Source organism: Garra rufa, chromosome 4, assembly GCF_049309525.1.
Source record: "Garra rufa chromosome 4, GarRuf1.0, whole genome shotgun sequence".
Taxonomy (NCBI): Eukaryota; Metazoa; Chordata; class Actinopteri; order Cypriniformes; family Cyprinidae; genus Garra; species Garra rufa.
In genome coordinates, this window is record NC_133364.1 from 37,742,115 (window position 1) to 37,750,484 (window position 8,370).

At 42.1% G+C, this 8,370-nt stretch overlaps 1 pseudogene; it reads left to right on the forward strand.

The window, feature by feature from the left end:
* Window positions 1-8,370, forward strand: part of LOC141332927 (meprin A subunit beta-like) — a 29,511-nt pseudogene extending 21,141 nt beyond the window's left edge.

Below are 8,370 nucleotides of genomic sequence, written 5' to 3' on the forward strand. Positions count from 1 at the left end.
AGGATGGCCCACTGGATAGTGGATGCCATTACCCTGGCCTATCAGGTTCAGGGTGTGCCCTGCCCCCTCAGGCTGAGAGCACACTCAACTAGGAGTGTTGCATCCTCCTGGGCATTGGCTCGTGGCGCCTCGCTAAATGACATTTGTAGAGCGGCAGGTTCTATAGCCTTCGTGTAGACACAGTTTCCTCCTGTGTTCTCACCTCAAACGGGTAGGCACAGAGAGGCCTCGGGTCGGCTTGCTATATTGCCCCAGAGTAACCTAAGAGTAGCTCTGTCGAGCTCCTCCGCCGAGCTTGACAGCCGACGTAGCGGAACGTCAGGCGTCAGGCCCTCACTCGATGAATCCTTCAGAACCGGCTAGGCTCTACGTAGAGACTTAATTGCATCTCTTACAATTCCACATTGCGCCCTAGAGGCTGTGTGTTTCCCCGGTAGTACTTCTACCAGTATACGAGGGTTCAATCACCTCCAATCTTCCATATAAACCTGAATTGAGTTATATGTGTATTGCTCCGAACCTCCTATCGGAAGGACGTGAGCTCCGCATATTCCCAGTGCTCCAGTTTCACTGAAATGGATGGTGCTGAGTTATGCAGTGACTGGCTCTCCTTGATGCGAGCCCCTGGCCAAAGCCAGTAACGGGACCCAGGGGGGCCCGCTCAGGACACTGGAAGGGACAGCAGCCACGGCGCTTTGTTAGGGATCCCAATTCGTCGGTCTCGACGAGACGTCGAAGGAACCGACTGATAGGGAACGTCTCGGTTACGTATTGTAACCCTCGTTCCCTGAAGGAGGGAACGGAGACGTCTCGTCCCGTCGCCGAGGCTCCTGTACCACCGCTGTACGGCCGGGCCTGTCCCAGCTCCTCAGCGAAACCTTGATGATGCATGCACCTGCTGCGTATTATATGCTCACGCTGTGATCAGCCGCAGCTGGCTGCAATCATGCATGCCAATATGCATTGGCTCGTTTGTATACACACGAAGTAGATTGGTCTATCCAGGCGATATCCCAATTCGTCGGTCTCGACAAGACGTCTCCGTTCCCTCCTTCAGGGAACGAGGGTTACAATACGTAACCGAGACGTTCACTTGTTTTCAAAAAACAGTATATAGATTTAAATTTTTTAAGACACTTTTTGTTTAGAATGGCTGCATGCAAGGAGGCGTGAATCATCATGAATAATGCTGTGATTTACACCTGAGAAGACAAAGACCTGCATAATGAGCCGCATAATGAGCCATTCAGTCAGATGTTGACTGAGAGGAAACAACAGAAAAAATAAAGGAAAAATGAAAGGACAAAATAAATATATATTTTGTTTGAAGCATATTTTGAATATATTTAACTATCACGCAAAATAACTTGAGATTCACTTGTGAGTGCAGTTAAACTTTTTATTAGGAACAAAAGTAATGAACAACACAGAAGTCAAGATGTCGTGGGTGCAATATCCAAATCACTCGCAGGAAACTTGAACACAGGAAAACGGGGAACAGCAGAAACTGCAAAGAAAACAAGTAGATGTGAGCAACACAATGATCTGACAAAGACAGAGCTAACATGGAGAAAACACATACACTACCAGCCAAACTTTTTTATTATTAAAAGTTTTTTTTTTTTAAGTGAGCAGTTTTTTTTACATAGTAAACCTATTTCACAATATTAGATAATTATTTTTCTTTAAAAAAGTACCTTTGACTGGTAGTGTATAGCATAGGTGTATAACAGGTGCAAATGGTGCAAGATAAATACAGGTGTAACTTAAGGTTTGTAATGAAGTGATACAGGAGAAACCATACATCTACCTTTCATACAGATTACTTAAAAAGAGAATATTAGTTTTTTATTTGAATTGATTTATGTAAAAGTAAACATTTCAAGCTTTCTACACGTATATTATGTCTGTGAGGCACGTAATCACTGAGATTTAGGTTGTTTCATTTATGTGTCTGTGAAAAGAAACGACAGTGAAGGCAGAGCGCGTGCCCTGTCTGTTTTCTTATTTTCATAAAAGCACAGTATATACAAATAAAAATATACCCTCTACAGTTTCGAATGATGTATTTGTTGTATTTGTACGATCATAACTGACGGAGAATTTTACATTCTTTTCGGCGTTATAACAAAAGCGTGCCTCAAAACGCGCCGGCGCGTTTTTCGACCAAAGGGGGTCGAAACATTCTGTCATCATGAGACATTTAGATGCAGTGAAATGAAACATACTTTATAATGTTTCACTTGCTGTAGTCAGGAATTATAGTTGGCAAAAAGTCTTAACTGGTAAAATGTGTGCACATTCTGTCACAGTAACAACTAACAAGTAGGCTAATAAAAGAAAAAAAACTTACTTGTGTAAATATCTCCTCTGCTGGTTCACGCCGTGTCTCATATAATGTTCATCTTCTGAAGTAAGTTTTATTCCTGACAGCCCATCTTCTTCCAGAAAGGACTAACTTGAAAGAAAAGAAACTGCTTTCTCCTTTGTTTACCGTGATGTGGGCGTCTACTTTTGGCGCGTCGCCCTCACGTGGACGATTTGAATATGAAAGACTGGAATAGCTCCTGGGCGTGATCTAATTAAAACTAATGAAGCAGACAGGAGAGACTGGACATCGTGTTGGTTTCATACGGATTACTTTATCACAGAATATTTGATTTCGATCAACCTTACTTCATTTGAAAGTATAGATATCAAGCTTTCTCTAGATATATTGCTCATGTCTCTGTGTTGTGTATTGGCTGAGTTATAGTCTATTTTAATGACGCGTTTCTGAATGAAGATCACGGAGATCAACGCGGCAGACAGCACACCCTTTTTGTTTTCTTTATTTTGCAAAATCACAATGTTTTTTGGTTTTGTGAATATATACAAATAAAAGTAGACCCTTTACAGATTCGATTGATGTACTGCTTTTATCTGTACAATCAGAAATGACAGAGTAATTGAAGTTCCTTTTGGGAAACTGCCACAAAACGCGTATCCGCGTTTGTCGACCCCAGGGGGTTAATACGCGACAGGGGACCAAGGAACACAAGGACTATTTATAACAAACAATAAAGTTCACATGACACAAACAAACCAATGAAAAACAAGGAACAAGACATAGCAACCAATCAGAACATGACACATGGAACAAAGGGACCAATAGCAGGAATACACTGGTTCAGAATCATGACCTGGACCAGGGGGCAATGGCAGACAGTGGGACAGTGGAGGACCTGGACCATGGAGCAGTGGCAGACAGCGAAGCACTGGAGGACCTGGGCCATGGAGATGTGGCAGACCGTGGAGCAGTGGAAGCCAGGGCGGAGCCGGTAGAAAAGGAAGCCATGGCAGTGCAGGCAGAGCAGGAAGTTCATAAAAGGATGCCAGTCTTTTGGGAGGTTCTGCTATGTACGCCGCCTCCTTGGGAGTTTCTGCAGCTGGTGCTGCAACCCCTGGAGGCACTGGCGCAGCAGACTCATGGACAGACAAGGCCTCTGGAACAGACTTATGGACAGACGAGGCCTCTGGGGCACAGTGTGCAGCCCACACACTCAAAATGGTGATGACCATCACAGGCAGCGCAATGGATAGAAGGCGGCCCACCAGGCTAGTGGGTGTAGGGGCCACTGGGATGCCAGCAGCTCTCACTGACATCAGTGGTGGGTCCATCACACTGGCAATCATGACAGGATAAGGCTCTGAATTAGAGCCCTGCGCGGGACTGTTTTCTTCATCCCGCTCCCGCCCGCGCCCGCCGAATTTCTGACCATTTCCGCCCGCTCCCGCAACGTGTGTGTTACACTCCCGCCCTCTCTCGCAATATGTATGTCCACTCCCGCTCGCACCCGCAAAACTCTGTGAATTTATTCCCGCACGATAATAGAAATGCATTGATTTTGCCTCTTCTCACGTCCCGCAGGGAAAAAAAAAAACGTATTTGTATTGCTGTTATTAAAGAGATTCATGTTTGTTTCTTTCCCTGGTTTGCATGTATTCTGACACACTGGTAGGGAATAGTAGCCTGGGCTATCGGGGACATCTAAAACGCTTAGGCTACCGACTTCAAGTACTTTTTTTCACGTAATCGCCGTATGCAGCCAGAGGAGGGAGCGCCGCGCCACTCATTACAACACACAGACTAATCCAGCGCGTTGTGCCGTAGACAGGCCGTTAGAAGTACAGAACGGATTTGCATCGGGCGAGGGAAGATGGAGGGCACTGCGGGGCAGCCCAAACAATGGGAAAAAGGCGTGTGGATGGAAGAAAACTGGACAGGTTTTCCCAAAACCCCCTCTTGAAATCCCCCTGCAAAACAAGTTAAGCTGTCCAATGAATGGAGTTGCACTTTACCTTATTGGAATACCTCCGTATCCTGAAAACGAAGCAAGTGCAAGACTTTTTTCCTCACTAACGCAAAGCGCGCTGAGTATCCCGATCCCGCAGTGCTTTTTTTTGGCCGCCCATTCCCGCCCGCAGCAAAGTTCAAACCGCCCACTCCCGCGAGATTTGCGTTGGGTTGGGTCCCAATCCCAATGCAGCCCTCTACTCTGAATGATAAGGTGAGGCTTGGCGTGGCGGCCATCTTGGCCGGGGACTCTGGCGTGGCGGCCATCTTGGCAACAGGCTTAGGGATAGTGGCCATCCTCTGAGCTGACTCTGGAAGAGCGGCCATCTTGTGAGCAGACTCTGGAGTGGCAGGCTTGCTCCAGACCCAAACCAAAACCCCACGTTACACTTAGTATTAATAATGAGTAAATTGGGAGTTTATTTTTGTTACATGCCCTAGTCATTATTGTCATTTATCAATTTAACACATCCTTGCTAAATAAAAGTATTAATTTCTTTTAGAAAAATGAAAAAAAAGAAAAAAGAAAGAAATTATGTACTGACCCAAAACTTTGGAATGGTAGTGTATATTGTAACAATTTCTAAATTTTTTAATTTTTCTATTTTTAATAAACACTATTTATTTTTTTTATTTTACTTTTTATTATTATATTATTATTACATAAATCACAACTTTACATTTTCTGCCGGTCTTAGTACACAATATAACTACAGAAGAGTCAAGTTTTAAACAGGACAAATATGGAAACTCGTTGGACATTTTTGAACGTGATGCTATTGGTCTCATAGGATTCAATGATCTATGCTAAGCTATGCTAAAAGTGATATCGCCAGAACAGGAGAACGGCTGAATGGATTTCAAAACGGTAAAACTCAACTTATTAACTCGGGGGAGTTGGAGAATGAGCCTATTTCCAAAAGTAGTGGAGTGTTCCTTTAAAACAGATTTATGAATATTTTATCACATATACTAGGGGTGAGCGGGGCACAACCTAACGCGGGGTTAATTGTAACACACGTGGTTCAAATATTTCCACACATGCTAGCATAACCAAATTTACGGTATTTACTAGTTGCCATAGCAACACTATGCAGAGAAAAAAGGTCACCAAAATTCAAAAGCATTTTGAAGATATCGCTGAATATTTATTTTACCATAGTAAAAGTACATTTCTGGCTGAAGTAAACTTTTCATTTCTGTTTTTAGTATTCATTTAAAGTTATTAAACTGTTATTAACTATGCTATTCTATGACATAAGTGGTGCAATTTACACTATTTACTTCCAAGGATTTTGACAAGAAACCACAAGAAACAGGTGAATAAAGGCTGACAATCAATGTTTAATGTTCAGATGTTATTATTTCAAGTAATGTAAAGCATTTTGGCTGGTTTATGTGTGTGGTGTTCTATGAGAGCTGTGTGTGGAGGAGTGGAGTGTTCTTCTGAATGTCTAAATGTGTTTCATTTATTTGTCCACATTGTTTTGAACTACTGTACAGCTGTGTGTTGCGATCAGGGCCGTTCAAAGCATTGTTGTGATATGTTCACTGTCAAACTCCAAAATTAGATTATTTTTATTTTAAAAAAAAACGTCATTACTTCATTTAAAAAAGTTAACACATGTATTTTACTGACAAAATATTTTAGTTTGTTGTGTATATTTTTTAATTCGATCAGATAACATTTTAAGCTGTCATATGGTCGTGTTACAACGTGCCCCTCAGATGTTACAATGTACCCCACCTACGGGGCATGTTGTCACGTTTCACTTCCTTTCTTTTGAGGTAAATAACTAAAAACGTATACACTGTAAATATGAAACAAAGCGACATATTTGTACTAGACAAGTGTGAAAATAATGTGGATAAAAATTGTACTCTGAACCCCAAGTGGATTTACATAAACCGCAAAATTCAAAAAGTGTTAGGTTGTGCCCCGCTCTCCCCTACACACTACACGCACAATAAACAGCCATAGTGTCTTCAAAACACTGGTTAGAAGATGTTCAGAGAGAAATTGGAAAAAATTGTATTTGATAATAAAAACTGTTTTATCTTTTTTGTTGATGCTTAGAGTTGTTCCCACACCTCAGACAAACTCAACAACTACAACAACAACTCCCACTACACCTAAAGCAAAGCCCACTGAGGGGTAAGACTACAACACTACTTTAAAATTACTTTCATTTCTTTAAATACATATCTTTTAACCCTCTGGGGTCTGAGGGTGTTTTGGGGCCCTGAAGAAGTTTTGACATGCCCTGACATTTGTGCTTTTTTCAGTATCTTTCAAACATATGAATGGTTTATAATTTTTTATAAAAATTACTTTAAAATCCATCCTAAATGAACTATGGCCTAAACTTGGCTTAAACTAAGCCCTGTCTGTGAAACCGGGCCTGAATGTTCAAGTTTGTGTTTGTACTTACAAGACATATTCATGGATATTTTATCACATCTACACAGTATGCGCACAGTAAACAGCCATAGTCTCTTCAAGTCTGATGTCTAAAACTCTTTTAAATGATGCTGTAAAACCCTGGTTAGAAGGTGTTCAGAGAAAATTTAGGAAAAAAATATTTGATGATAAAAACTGTTTTTTCTTTGTTTGTTTTGGTGATTAGAGTTGTTCCCACACCTCAGACGAACTCAACAACTACAACAACATCAATTCCCAAAACACCTACAGCAAAGCCCACTGAGGGGTAAGAATACAACGCTACTTTAAAATTACTTTCATTTCTTTAAATATATATCTTTTAAGTCATTATGTGGCTCAATGTTCAAATGTGTGCAACATGTCTTTAAATAAAATGGATTGCATTAAAACTGCTGGCATTTTAATGCATTGTGGTTTTAGGGCTTGCATTTATGGGGCTGAAATTCATCATGTTTGTGTATCGCAAATGAAAACATAACATACACAATTTCATTATTTATATAAGTTATAGTACATTAAAAAGTAGTAAAATAATCCAATGTTCACCTTTCAGTAGTTCGTTTGTTAAATAAAAAAAAAAAACTTTAATATTAAACAGGCAATTTTCAGTCCATTTTATTTTGTAATGTGAGATGATTTACCAGTGATCAAACCTGGATGAGAAACAAACTATTAAAAACATATTCATGAATATTTTATCACATACACAGTACATGCACAGTAAACGTCTCGGGTTACGTATGTAACCCCTGAGAGGGAACACTGCACTGCGTCCTTTAGAGGTCGCTTTGGGGAACATGACCTTTGTGACCCGTGTCTGAAGCTTATCATACCAAAAACTACAAATATTGGCCGGCGATAGCTTATGACATCACTGGCAGTGCGACTAGTGCGACCAGTGCGTCATTGCCGGTGTGACTGCAAAGTATAAACGGGCGCCGGACAAACACATCATCCGCTTCTTCGTCTCAAGCTAATGACGAAACATGGCGTCAAGTTCTAGAGGACCCAGTGTCTCATTCCCTCTCAGGGAACCATGGTTACATACGTAATCTGAGATGTTCCCTTTCGAGGGAACATCGCACTGCGTCCTCTAGAGGTCGCTTTGGGGAACGGGTATACCCCACTCTGCCATGCTGAGGGGAGTACAGGCTAAGGGTGAGCACTAAGTACCAGCTCTCCTCACCATTCAAGCTGCCCCAATGACATCTTAGTGCCTGTCAGTGACTTGATCCCTTATGCCAAAGGCCTGAGCCCATGCCTCGACTTACCTGAAAGGTTAAGCTACTTGAAGCTTGTCCTAAAGGCAGGGCTCAGGACCCCACCTCAGCAAGGGGAGCACTATCCGTGATGTATAGCACTAACAGGTTCATCTGATGTCAGAAGATATAGTAAGGGCTGGATACATGGGCTGCTGAAGGTACAAGCTCCGAGGTTAGAGGAAACCCATCAGGTGGCAGTCAGCGGCTGGGGAATCCGATGGGATCCTGAAGGAGTGATCAGCAGTCATAGGGTAGGTGTCTTGCCCTCCATAGAGGGGAGAACCTACAAAAACAGCCTTAAGACAGTGTGCTACAAAACTCCGCTTTGA